Source organism: Ambystoma mexicanum, chromosome 9 (assembly GCF_040938575.1).
Source record: "Ambystoma mexicanum isolate Mex_15411 chromosome 9, UKY_AmexF1_1, whole genome shotgun sequence".
Taxonomy (NCBI): domain Eukaryota; kingdom Metazoa; phylum Chordata; class Amphibia; order Caudata; family Ambystomatidae; genus Ambystoma; species Ambystoma mexicanum.
The window spans coordinates 987,178,967-987,193,706 of NC_090931.1; the positions used below are offsets into that span (position 1 = coordinate 987,178,967).

Genomic DNA, 14,740 nt, shown 5'->3' on the forward strand with positions numbered 1-14,740 from the left:
CACTTAGCATGTTTGAGTGACAGCTAGGCTGAGTGAATGGGGGTTTGCTGCATAAAAGCAGGGCTTTGGGGACTGGAACTTCAGAAGTCGCCACAGGACCTAAGAATCCGACGAGGGAGAAGCTGAGCCGATCTGCCACGACACCACCACCGGTGGGGCCCTGCTGGACTGCCTCACCACTTTTCCCAACGACAGAGGAGATCTCCCGCCGGAGAGTCTTCTTCCTTTGACTGGTGGGGATAACCAGTTTCACTGTCTTTTTGCATTCCCGACGTACCTCGTGGTCGCCTTGCCCGTGCCAAGAACCCCGGCAACCGGGATACCACGTTTTACCGCGAAACAAAGGTACCACCTTTAACCGGAAAACTCTGCGGCTGGTTTCTGCCCTGGTAGTGCAACGACCTTCATCTTTCCTCCAAGTCGAGATCTTCTCTTCCCCTGGACGACGACGCAACTTGCACCCACTACCAGGAACAACTGCCACCGCTGGAGGATCCTTCCCACTTAAGGTACTGTGTCCCGCCTGGCTTCCCTTGCTACAGACTGTACGGGGTAGATTTAGCCCCCGGCTTTCGAACCTGGGTTAGCCTGGGACACCCTGGCTAAACTTTCCTAAGCATCTCTAAACTCGTTTTGAACCCTCTGCAAGACTTTCTAAGCCTGGTTTAACTGTGTGATCTTGGGCGCATTTGTGCTCTGCTCTCTCCAAGAGTGGCCCCGGCCTTTGGACTTTGGCTCACCAGTGACTTTTGCTCTTCTGCCTTGCTAATAGTGTTCCTGAATCTTAGAGTGGTGTACCTTTCCATATTCTGTCTTTTCCCTCCCTTTCTCACAAACTTATTGGAGTGCAATCTAGTTAAGCGCTCACCTCACCTCTGTATGAAAATAAGTGGTGTTTTACTGTGACTTATCTGATAAGGAAAAAGGGGTGTATATATTACAATAGTAACTGTGTTTAGAATATTTTACAATAAGAGTGCTGGAGTGTTTCAAACTGTGTGTTTTTAAATAAATAATTATATACTTTGATACCAAAGCTCTGGTCAGTGTTTGCTTGTTTTTTTGTATCGGAGTGCCTATTGTGTATACTTTGCATACTGCCTAACTCTTCTTGAGGGAAGTCTGACTGCTCAGCCACAGCTACCAGGTAAATCTGGGTGGTGCAGACTGCTACCAAGTGGGTTTACTGCCAACACCTGTAGTCTTAAATCTTTTGCAGTGTTCCCTAAGGGAACTGCACAGGTTTCTGCCTAACAGGTACTGTCATCAGGGGTGTAGGTCAAAGTTCAGTGCTGTCTATGTAGGTCTCTCGGAAGGGGTGAGGGCGGTCGAACTATTCTATCACGGTCTGGTCCTCACTAGGAGTATGTTAAGGTGGTTAGGCTAAGTTTGTGCTTGAGACTAATTCTGACTGTTCTAGAGTCTTGTGTGGTGTGGGGGACCCTGTGGAGTATTGTAATCCTTATGATTCAAAGATTTCGGAGCAGAGTCCCGGTTAAGTTTGAGAGAGAGGCCTATCAACGTTATCTGAATGGCACAAGATGCAATTTGGGGCTAGAACCCCTGCTAAATTTGGGAGACCTGCATAGTGGGAGAGAGGCCTATCAATGCAATCAGAATATCATACTATACAGTTTGGAAACAGTGCCCCTGATAAAAAATTTGGGAGACCTGTACGCTAGGAGAGAGGGCCCCCCAATGCAATCCGAATGCCACACAATACAGCCTGGGAGCAGAACCCCTGATAATTTTGCGAGACCTGTATAGTGGGAGAGAGGCCCACCAGTGTAATCTGAATGTCATACATCTATCAAAGTGATCTGAATGTCATACAATGCAATTTTGGGATAGAACCCCTAGTAATTTTGGGAGACCTGCACAGTGGGAGTGAGGCTCATCAATGCAATCTGAACACCACGCAGTACAACCTGGGGATTGAACCCATGATGAACTTGGGGGGGACCTGTATAGTGGGAGAGAGGTCCGACAACACAATCCGAACGTCACACAGTGCAACTTTGGGGACAGAACCCCTGCTAAATCAGGGAGACCTGCACAGCAGGCGAGAAATCCACCAATGCAGTCCGAACATCACACAATGCAATTTTGGGTTCAGAACCGCCGCCAAATTTGGGAGACCTGTATAGTGGGAGAGAGGCCCATCAATGCAGTCTGAATCTGATACAGTACAGGTTTGGAAATAGAACCCCTGATACATTTTGGAGACTTGTATAGTGGGAGAGAGGCCTATTAATGCAATCTGAATATCATACAATACAACTTGAATGAAATGAAAGTACATCCTACAAAGGATATTAGAGAGTGAAATGCATTTGATAGTGCACAGTTTCAAACTTTTCTGATTTTGGTTCCAACGTTACACTTCATCCATAATGCAGAGGGCAACATTACAGTCAGTATGTTTTCCACGGTGATCATTGATCAAGTGCATGTGACATCTCAGAAGGTTAAAAGGTGAAATCTGAAATGTATATTATGACTAAATAACATACTGTATTCGAGGCTATGTGTGCAAGTGCTCTGTGCGAACAAATATTTTATATTCCAGTATAATAGACTTAATTTTGTTGATGAATATTCGATTCAAGGAATGTACATAAGCTGTGAATTAGAAGGAGGCACATGGACCAGAAGAGATCCCCACGGTTTCAAAGAATCAAAAAAACAATGGTAATGAACAAATACGTTTTTTTGTAGAAGTTTTTAGACTGGCATTTTATTAATACGTTTTTGTTTTTAAAGTGGTATGTGCCGTTTGTGTGCTATACATTGAGCATGTTTTTCAACACATCTCTTAGAGGGCCAGAAGGAAGAGAAGTATAAAGACACAGATAAATGAAACCAAAGATGTCGCTTGCCAAACAGATTTCACAATAGAGCAACTAATATTTGAGGCAAAGCGGTGGTCCAGTCAATAAGCAGAGACTAATGCTTATACCCAATGGCCAGAACCTGAATGGAATGTGATCGGAAAACCCTGCAAAGTGTCCATGGACCATTGCTATCAAGTGACAACTCAACAAGATGAAACTGGATATAATGAATAAGCATTGCCAAATCCTCGCAGACCCCTTCACACAATCTACACCGCCAAAAATGTTGCACCCAAAAAGATTCAATGTTACCGGTTTCTCCAATTCGTGCGCAAATATCACAACCTGAACGAACAGACTGAAGCTTCAATGCAATTGACCGAGGAACTTGCTAAAGATCTTCTTCCGTTTGCCTAGTATGGGTGATTTGTCCACCACAGTCTAGTCACAAAACACATTCATGCTGGACGATTGGTTATTAAAGGAGCAAAAATACATTGTATTCGACAGCTGCCTGCTAGAGATTGTACAGATGCAGAAACGTGTCCATACATTGAGGGGAAACAAATGCGGGGAGCCATTGGTGAATTTGTCTTGCATATTACTAGGCACTAACCTGAAAATCCAAGCCAGCTGTGTCCACCTCAACTATGTTCAGCAGATTTACTTTTCACCGGGTCTACTTAAAGATTTCCAGTTTCTGTCAATTTGTGGGAGTTGAGTTCCTTGCTAAAACCCAGTACTACAAATGTCAAAGGGAATTCTTATTCCCGTAATTAGTCAAGCCTTGAAAATTGAACAGATGTCAAATCGAAAGCACATTCTCTGGCAAATGTTTCTGGCTAGCTGGCGATTGACAGTGTGACAGCCCAAGATTTTCAGCAAAGTACTGCACATACCACGTTCAAGACATGGAAAGTAAAATAATTGGGAGTTCAGAGATAGTGCAGGTGTCCGAATGTACATCTTCTGTGGCCACGGAGAAACATGGTTTCATCAAATCCGATGAACATCTTCAATCGAGGGGAATGCAAATAGACTGGATATCCACTGACAAGGCCATGTGAGAGCAGTTTCCACACATTGGTCATCAATTTGATGTATGCCACGTTGCCAAATCAGTTGCTGGTAGAAAAAATTATTTGGAAAATATTTGAAAGTGGTGTCAGTCTATCAGAAACCATCTTTGGTGGAGTGCCAACACTTGTGATGTGTCTGTATAAATTCTACTTGAAAAATGGCATTCATTGATGCACCATTGTTCCAACGGACAGACAGCATTTTCACAAATGTGCACATGGACCTTTATCGAAGGAGCAGGAATGCAATAAGAAGTGGTTGGTGCCATGTTCACCTCCACACAAAGCTCTTGAGAAGATGGTGTACGATACAACGCCTTCCGAGATCTGAAGGGACTCACAGAATTCCGTCATACCGAAGATTTGGAGGTGTTCCACAATATGTGCCTAAAGTACAGGCCTAAAACGTTCATTTTGGCATAGACGGTATGGAGGCCAGAACAAGACTAGCTGTACTTGCGCACAACAAGAACGTTGGTAGGGAAACAAGAGAAAACTGCAGGAAACTTCTGACTTAATTACCCCTTATGGCGTGATTCTCTGCCCGCCCCCCTCGACCCTAGGTAGGGCTGCGTGGTGTGGGTACAGAATCAAAAGTCTTAAGTTATGATGAGAGGCGCCCCATGGGTTCCGGCCTAGCGCTTTGACAGTTTTCCTGAGTGTTTGCACCTCTTGTCATAATTGACCAAAATTCAGCCAGAGAATTGTGTGGTTCGTTTTGACTCGGACCTCATTTTGAAGCATTACTCAAAAATATGAAGCAGACACTGGAAGGTAGCAAATCAATATATTTAACATCATTTCTGATCCCTACCAGATTTGATCATCATTACACCTGCTATGATTAATGCAGTAAAAACCAGCATTGTCGCATAAGCTATAAACATGACTCGCATTTAACAAAGATAAAGTACAATTCGTCATTCTGAAACACCAGCTTGAGCAATCACGGAGTTCATGTTATGTTTGTCTAAGCTAAGCTAAACTATGGTATGATCAGGAGTGGAGGGACAAAATAAAACACGCCGTCAGTCTAACATATGCAAGAGAGGTTCAACCAACACACTTGAAACTCACGGTTTCCTGGGCTTGCTGCTCGACCTGCTATCGACTGCTCTTCCCACCCCCCCCACAACCTCGTGGTCTGCCTGCTGCGGAATCTCTCTAGCCTTAGTCTGTTGTGCTTTTATATTAAAACCCATGACTTAGCCTACATGTACTATGTGCGTCACTTCCTCGATCTGGAGAGAAAGTCTAGAGTCTGAATATGCTCTTGTGCTTCGGTTTGCATTGCACGCATGATTTACCTATGTGAAAACTCAATCGACAGGTACCGTATCCGTCTCTTGGATATTTTACCTTACAGTGAATGTGCTCCCTGTAGGGACAAGAGCAAAGTATGTCATTCGCTCGTTGAACCCTTTAAAGCCTAATTCTAGTGAATGCCTTTCTTCAGAGGGAAACAGCTACACTTGTCTTCAGCCACTCTAACCATGTATTTTCTATTTTGGTATTGTGTTTCCTGCCTTTCACTTTTCATCAGCGCAGAAGCATCTTTTAACTCCTACAAGCTTATCTTAAAACAGGAAGCTGCACTTCAACGACAGAGGAGGCCTGGGTTCAAGCCATCATGAGAGCCTGGATCACCTCCTTCCCCTCCCCGTACTCACCCCTGCATGGTAATCCACAATTCTCTCCAGCTGCCTCGTATGAGCCGAGCTTCGATCCATGGTATTCTGGAGGATGCAGGATGCTGCAAGATATGCTAGAGGGGGGAGAGGTGAAGCAGTTCGAGCAGTGTAAGAAGGACTTTGGAGTGGGGGAGAAGCAGAGATTTTCGTACCTCCAGATCAGGCATTGGATCTCCCATCCGTCAATAAAGCAGGCGGGTTCTCGCTCCCTTACTCATTTTGAAAAATATCTAGACACTGAGTCGGGTGACAGAGGGGTGATCTCATCCATTTACAAACTCATAAAACGGGAAGAAACTATACATTCCAAGACCTACATGAGCAAATGGGCGCAAGATCTTGGGTCAGGCATAGAGGAACAGGAATGGCTCAGGCTGTGGTCCCAAATCCCGAAACTTGCTAGGTCTATTCAAATCCGTGAGATTTGGTTGAAGCTCCTACTGAGATGGCACCGAACCCCGCTCAGGTTAAATAAAATGTATCCCACGATTTCAGAGAAATGTTGGAGGGAATGCAGTGCAGCAGGATCCTGGGCTCACATTTGGTGGGAGTGTCCGAAACTTGATCTATTTTGGTCGCTAGTTCAGCGGACTATGGCCCAGGTGTTGGGGCTCCAGCAGGCCGGCGGTAGGGGTCGGGACTTGCTAGGCCTGAATGCAGTCTTCACAACCCTGCCCACCAAAGCTGACCGCAAATTGTATGTGATAATGATGATGTCGGCCACATTGGTCCTAGCTAGAAAGTGGAATTCAAAGGTCCCTCCACAGGAGCACGAGTAGGTTGCGAAACTCTGGACACTGGTCGCAAAGGAATGGCTCACCTGCTCGATCCAGGGGCCTCACATGCAGTTTTATACAGACTGGGCCAGTCGTCTGTCATTTCTAAGGGAGGGCGCAGGCCGTGCCTGGTGACCAAGGGGGTGGAACTACTGGGCATAATCCGACCTCAGGACGAATCAGACCTGTGAATTCACCTTTGCCGTTGATAATGCCTTCATTTCATTTGTTGATCTTGAGTTGTCTCTGAACCCATTGGATCTGCGGGGGGACAGGGTGGTGGGGAGGGGAGGGAAGGGAAGGGGGTGTTTAAGGGAAGGTTTGTTGATTTCTAAGTCATACTTGTTTCTATGAAAATCTGCCAATAAAAATTGATTGAAAAAAAACAGGAAGCTGTTACTTGTGGTTGGCTTTCTCCTGTTTGAAAGGGGAAAGAACTGTTCACCTTTAGCTGACCCTAACGGCAAGTGCCTGTGAGTTTTACAGTTTGTGTCTGATTCGGTCGTTTGAAAGCCACGCTAGCATTGTGTGTGAATTCATGTTTTTTGCTCAAAGATCATCCGTAGCTTATTACTATGATTGTGTATTTTCAAGGCATTAAGCCGTTGAAGACCAGAGGCTGCCATTCTGTGGTTAGGAAGCTCTGCACTTGCTTCTTAGCCGAAACCACAAGGGTTATTCATCAATGGCAATATATCGGCTACAGCAGATTGTTACGCTCACCTGGTATCCACGGGGACGCCACCCAGCCCTGGTTGGATGATTTGCACTCTCGAACCCTCTCCCGGTCCCTTGGTAAGGCCTCTGGTTAAAGATGGGTCTGCAATATAGGAGAGCTGGATTCAATACCAGATTGTCTATGTTTTCCCACCTCCCTTGGCCTCGACTCCTTCCTCCCCCTTGAGCCCTCTCCTCACCTTAATATTGTAAAAGGTAGATTCTCCGTCCTGCTCCTCGTGGCAGGGGGGCGTAGATGTGGGGGGGAGCAGCGACCAAGTTACTTCACTGGTGCAAGCCCCCCTGTGGGAATCTAGGCCTGCTGCGACTCCGTAGGTTTGCTGCTTCAGAGTCTTTATATGCAGTTCTTATGTTCCTCTTAGTTCAAATAATAATGTCTTGCTGCTTTCCTTTTAGGTATGGAAAGGTATTTTGGTGTTGTCATGCAGTTTGAAGAGGAGCATGGGCCGGTAGGCGAAAGCGCTGTGTGTGCGATGCTGTCCGGTTAGTAATGCACGGCGCCGTTTCGCCTTTTATATAGCTAACCTGTGTCTTTTCTTTCCTTGCAGGTTGCGATGTTCCTCACCGAGCGCCGTAATGTTCCAGCAATGATGTTGACCAGGAGATGACTACCCAGGTAAGAATTGTGTGGCTTTCTTCATTCGGGAGGAAACGAGAGTAAACACTTACTAATGCTGTCTTTCTTTCTCCTCTTTCCAGGTTATGGTATTCCAGGATGCATGCAGTGCCGGATGATGGAGTTCGTACCTTCAGGTGAGTGGAACTGAAGTCGGCGATGGATTGAAGACAGGATACAGGATAGGTAAGTTTCGTAGTGTTTTTTTCTCTCTCTGCAGGTCCTTGGTTTCAGGTAAACTGGCATCAAAGAACTGGACACGGTGAGCATTAAACTGCCCACAGCAGAATAACGCAAAGCATGTTCTGCTGTTTGGGTGCGGTTTAAATAGTTTCAGGTAAAGTAGTCCAGGTAAAATAGTCCCAGGCCTGCCACACCCAAAAGATTAGACAGCATAGCTCAGTTACAAGGAACTGAGCTGTGTGAGCCTCCATGTTGGCTGAACCCTCCCCACCCCCAGGTTAAATAATCCCAAGTAAATAGTCCCATTCTAATGTTGGTCTTCATGATGTTTAAGAGCCTGGCGCCAAAGGCGCCAGGAGTTACTCCAAGAGAGTCTTGGATGAGGTTTTAAGGCTTTTGACCTGGCCCTAACTGGTAGACTGACTTGCCAGTGAGGGCCAGGGACAAGGCTCATGACACAGATGTCTTAACTTTGTCTTTTGACACTAGCCTTTGCCGTAGGTGCAACCATGTGCTTTGTATTCACTGCATGCACAGTGAGTGAAGTGGTCTAATCTGTGGCACACCTGCCTTAGCTCATTCGTAACATTTGTAAACCATGACACTTCGGGATGCTTTGATACCTCATGACCTTTACAAAACGAAGCAAACAATGGGTGGCCAAGCCAATATATCAGGAAATGGAATTCAAATTTGTGAAAGATTTGACATTGAATGTGTTGGCCATGCATAACCATTGACTGGATCCAGATTTTGTTCCTAGAACACATACAGTGCCACAAAACATTGAAAGCGAGCTATGTCCACCAAAAGAGAAACTTGTAGGACCGTTGACTTCCCGATATACGTAATTAGTAGCGGTCTTCATAAACTGCTCCCAATAACACTTTCGATATGTTCCCCAATGTTTGTACATTGTACATCAACAATTGAATGCTATTACACTCGATTTCAATGCTATAAAAAGTAAGAAAAAGTATTTAGTTGATGTAGAGTCATTAATGTATATCTTTTACCTTCCCTTCATTGCTATTACTGTTCCTCGATCGATAAGACCCATGTCTGCGGCTACTATTGATGATATATTTGAAAATAGAATTGTCCTAGCACATCGGTGTTGCACTGACCATTTGGGTTGCTGAAATACTGATGGGCAAATGGATATTTGCCATCAGTCAATGGTACATTGAGACTTGGTGTCTGTCAACCACTCTTCTAGACCCAAACCAGATATGTAGTGCTTGGCACTGGCATTGAAGGCCTATAGTGGGTAAGATTTTCATAGCAATGATCAATCGCCTGACCTGTGTCAACCCCATAAACTTCCAGAATGTTGTGTTTAGTGGTGCATTATTTTTTCAAACATCTCAGCAAGTGGGCACCTTTTTACAGACTCACAGACTATTTCAGTCTTTTGATGTGTGCTTTTTTTTCGGTTCTCCTTGGCTTCATAGCTCACCATAGCGTCCAAAATGTCATTTTCCAATGTATCCTCTTTGTCAACCTTTCGGCATTAAGTGCATGCTGTTGCTGGGTTGCCATTCAGTGTGACTCAGTGTTTTGCTTTGCATGCGCCCCTCCCCATGTCCATTCCTTGAGTTTTTCCCTGCCCCCTCTTTTCAAACTGTTTCTCTATCAACTACCCTGCTCTCCTCACTGAATCTGGTAGGAAGAGGTTTAAGAAGGACATCCTGGTCTCCAACCCAGGCCTTCCCATACCTATACCAGTGCTTCCACCAGGCAAACCCTCACTGACATCCTCTTTGTCGTTCCCTCACCACACATATGGACTCTACATATGGTCTCTGCATCATCTCCTTTCTCTGCTCCCATTAATGGTGGCAAGGAACGAAAAGAGCGGCCACTCTGCTAGGAACCTAAAGACTTTGCCGTCTCAGTATCCTTTTTCATCCCCTTCAGGGCCTCATCTATCTTCTCCCCGAAAAAGTGTTCACCCCCACAGGGCATATCGACAACCTTGTACTGGACTTCTGGGCGAAAAGCTGTACACTTCAGCCAGGCCTGCCGTCGGAGCACCACACCATTATTGATCTGCTTAAACCCAGACTCTGCCAGGTCCACTGCGATATTGATGTGGTTGGCGGCCTCCTCCCCTTCTCTAACCAACAGCATTGCCTCCTTACGGTGTTGCTCTGGGAGATGATCTAGAATCGGGGCCAACTTGTGCCACATTTCCCGGTCATATCTGGACAAAATGGCAATGGAGTTTTCAGCTTTTACTGTCGTAGCCCCTACCGTCAGGACTTTCTTCCCAAACGCGTCTTGCTGCATGGATTCACTGTCTGGGACGTGACACATTTGTGTTGGCTTCTGGCCCTACGGCTTGCCACCGCCACCACCGAGGCGGCACAAGACCTCTGAAAGTGGACTCAGGAGCCTTGAACTTCTTTTCGAGACGGCCAGTCACTGCAGGCTCACAAAACAGGTGGTCCATCGTGCGCAAGCCCTCCTGCCACACGTGGTCGAGAATCAGAACCGAGAAGACCGCCTTCCGACGCTTTGTCATATGGTCGAAGAGAAAGCAGTCCTTACGCTCTTCCTCAGGGAAAAGACCAAACTCCCGACACGCCTTCGCCATCATGGTGTGGAATGCCCCAATATGATCTGGCGGAGATGGTTGTGCCGGGCTACTGGGCAGTTCCACCTCAGGATCATCGTGCTTCATCAGCAACAAAGACAAGTTGACAGGGTATCACGCAGAGCACTGTCCGGATCTGAATCAGGCAATTCCTCCTCTTCAGGATGACTCCGTGGACAGTCCAAATCCACCAGCAACGCCAAAGGCAACCGTGCCAGAGGCGACTTCCTAGGGGCCTCACCAGGCATACTTCCCACCACCAGAAACGATGGACTCGGAAGCAGTGGCAGCATCGCATCCAGTTGCCCCAACAATGACTGGAGCGTGTTGACACCTGCAGGGATTGAGAATTAACCAACGGATAAAGGGGTGGCCCAGCCCCTACCCCACTCGACGGCCATACACTCTGCAGACTCAGAGCCGACGGATCAAAAAGCAGCTCATGTTATTCCTCCATCCCCGAGGAAACAGAATACGCTGCCGGATCCTGCTGCATAGTGTCCACCGGTAGCATGGGTTCGAAGCCGGCCAACTGCCACAGCCCACCCGTCGAGAAACCTTCCGACGTCAACAGCGGACCACTGTCAGTCAGTCGCAGTCGTGGACGGAGCCGACACCGCCGTTGACGAAGGAAAAACAGACGGCACCATCCCGAGGGACCATCCGTCGATGCTCTTGTCATCGGAACCATGGCCTCCACGGTCTTAGACTTCACCGTTGACCCAGACTTTCTGGACAAAGAACCGGAACGGTGCTTCGAAGAATCCCAGATGGACGAGGACCTATGATGATCCTTAGATGAGTGCTTCGAGGAAGAATCCTTCAGCTTCGCCTGTCCTTTGTCGGACACCTTTGACTTCGTGGGCCTACCACCGACCCTTTGGACTGGTCACGCCGACCTGACTTGGATAGCGAGGAACTACTCGCCCCCTTCAAATGATGGACCTGGACGTAGAAGACTTGCTACCTCTCCCCACCTCAGACCCAGGCAACTCCGTCCGCTGCTTCTTCACGGGGGTTCCGCCAACGCTGCTAGTCGATGCTCAGAGGCCTTCTCTGCCCTCACCGAAGACTGGCTCTCCGGGCCGGACCCACTTCAGAAGCCAGGTAAGTGTCCTAGTTTAACCAACAGATGAGCCGGCGGTTACAGTCTTTCAAAGTCTTCTGCGAAAACCCCTGGCTATCTCGCAGAGATCCACCGAATGGTTGGGGTAAGACAGTAGGGGCAATCTTTAGGACCATCCCCTTCGAAGACCTTCTTCAGGCCGCAGTTAGCAAAAGGCCTAAAGAGATTTTTTCTGGGCCACAGATGACTTTGTCCAGATACAAAATGCAAGTGCAAAACACAGAGAGAAACACAAGGTGATCCCAACAGTTTGGTAGCGGTTGAAATCTGAAGGGAAGCCGCAGGGGCAGGGCTATTTATACCAGACGTCCTATTGGTGTAGCCTAAAGCACCCAAAAAGAACATTGATAGGACACTGAAGTGTCGAAGTTTTCCATAGGAAAACTTTAAGTTAAAGTTAACGAGGTTTTCCAGCCTGAGGAGGGGGAACGTTCACAGCATGTGAATCCATGAAAGATCCAATGCGGGAGAAATGAAGGTTATGCATGAGAAGATAAGCCGTGAGAGAAAGTGAGCCTATAGTTCAAAATATTGACTCACAGGGACTAAGTAGCAGAGTGGTCGGGCACCGCGGTGTGCTCATTTGAAAGCCTCTGTGAAAGTTTGTGAAGTGACAAAGACGGAAAGAAGTGAAACAAGTGAATGCATAAAAGCTGATACATTTAAAAAGGCGTAAATCAGCCAGTATGAATTGATCCCGGCAGAGGGAAACTGGGAGTGTAAAGTGAACTTTGGTGAAATTAAGAAATACAAGTACCAAGATGCATTGCAAGGGAAAAGGAATGACAGAATCCTACGGTAAGATGTCGAAGTAAAGCCAAGGTTCTCATAATTGTGAAAGTCTTCGATAAGCAGGAAAAGACTCAAGCCCGACGGAGGGAAGTCTTGTTTGTTTGCTTATTTATTTGGTATTGCGTGCCAAACCCATTAGGTAGCCGGGCGCAGTAGCGGTCAAGACAACTTAAGCTTGGTTACATAATGAGTACAAAGAAGCATATAATATACAAGACAGTTTGAAAATAGGCTGCCAGATGGTTACAGAGGCATACAGAGGGAAGCAAGTAAGACATGCAGCAGAGACAGGAGTGCAAGGTACCGAGAAGGTAAGCTAACAGTCATTCGTTCGTAGCCATTTAATTACATCGAGTCTAAATTTAGGATATGGTTGTTCCTTTCTGAGGTCATATGGTAGTGCATTCCAGGTTTGTGCTGCAATAACTGGGAAGCTAGATCTTAAGAAAGATATGATGAAAGCATGGGGAGGGGCACCTCGAAAAACAAACGAGTTAAGGTTGAGCCCGATTTGAGAGAAGTTTAAATGGGATTATAACAAGATTGAAAGACACTGATAAAGCTGTGCAAGAAAGGGGTAATCTGGACTTGGGGGAAATGAGAAACCCGAGAGGTTGAACCCTCCAATTGTAGGAACAGGCAATTCGAGAACATAAAGTGGCTCTAGGAGACAGAGCAGACTGCCAATGTGTTTGCAAACCAGAGTGTGTCCGAGTGCAAAGTGTCCCTCCTAAAACCCACGTGGCATATAACATCGGGAAGAGAAGCTATAGTGAGACATTTCTGCCATTCAGACATTTCTTTCACACCGATTTATTCCTTTAAGAATACATTTCCCTGTACATATTTATTATAATAGAGTGAGGGCAGGCATTAGGTTTTCTAGTTTAAATATTATGATTTGGAACACACTGACCAGGACGGTTTATCTTTTATTTTGATGGTCGAGCACTCTCTGATGTTCGTGTCAGGGCAAGATAGACGTTTTTCACGACCCCCTTCAAAGTAAATAAAGGTTTTCTAACTTGTGAATATTGCGCCATGCCTTCCTCAGTGGGCTGCTACCCTTTTGAACTCCGTGAAATCACCTCTACTGGACAGCCTGTTTTTCCTCTTTGCCTTGCACATTCACCCCTTTGCTGTAATGTGGTTAATATATTCAAGCTTACCTCTACCCCTTGTTTTCTTCTCCATTTTTGTACTCTCCAACCTCCACCTGAGACTTGTTTCCTCTCCTTTGAAGGGCTCCTTCCGCTCCCAAGAGTCTACTCAGAGAGAGATAACACACACACACACTAACACACACACACACACACACACACACACACACACACACACACACACACTTAAAGCCTTTAAAAAGGTTGCATCAGGGATATGCAGTATTCTTGACAGTCTCCTGCAGCATTATTATGGTATTTATTGAGCGCAGACCTGGCGAAAATCAAAAGAGCACTTTACAGAGATATACAACAATACAGATACATAACAGAGTGCTTTGCAGAGGTAACAACAGAACAAATATACAGCAGGGTTGGGATACGGAGGGGCACAGAGGAGGGGTACAACTGTACCGTGTGGCAAGGAGGATAGGGGCAGGCAGCATCTAGGGAGGCAGGTGGCGCAAGGTTTGGCCTAGGTTTTGAGGCAGGGAGATTCCTTGAAGAAGTGGTTCTTGAGTTACTTTCTGAATTGTAGGAGCAGGGGGGCGAGTCTGATGCCGTCTGTGTGGTGGTTCCTTAGTCTTGGGGCGTAGGCAGAGGCTTGTTTTCTGGTCTTTTTACTTTGTGTAGAGGTGGACTTCAAGTCTGCATGTGTCCTGGCTTCTGGTGGTGCCTGTCCGCCAGAAATGCCGAGTTTCTCTGCAAGGTAGCTGGGTGACTGGAGGGCGACTGCCTTATAGATGATGCAGCAAGACTAGAAGGTGAGTGTGCAAGCAGTGGGAGCCAGGGAAGGACGATGAGGGCCGTGGTGATGTGGTTCTATCTGCGTAAACCCTTGATGAGGCATGCAGCCATGTGCAGTGAGTCCTTCGAGGAGTGCACTGCCCCCATCCAGGTGGGATAGGACCAGTGCTTGAACGGTGGATCTAAAGCTGACCAGAGAGAGGAAGGGCTTCACATTTTGCAGGAGGGAGAGCTCATACCAAGCTGTCTGTTTTCTCAGCTGTGTGTGTCTTGAAAGAGGTGTTTGTCGATATGTGAATCCCTCAGAGTTCATGGTTAATAATCCGGTATGTACATCTGGGTGTTCAGTGTTATTGGTGGGGAGTAGGAATTCGATCTGAAGGGGTGGCGCTTCAAGTA

General features: G+C 46.6%; 1 protein-coding gene across 2 annotated transcripts in view; it reads right to left on the minus strand.

Annotated features, from left to right (window-relative positions):
• LOC138488866 (neurabin-2-like) overlaps window positions 1–14,740 on the minus strand; it is a 1,321,710-nt gene that overhangs the window by 1,098,808 nt on the left and 208,162 nt on the right. The window lies entirely within an intron of this gene.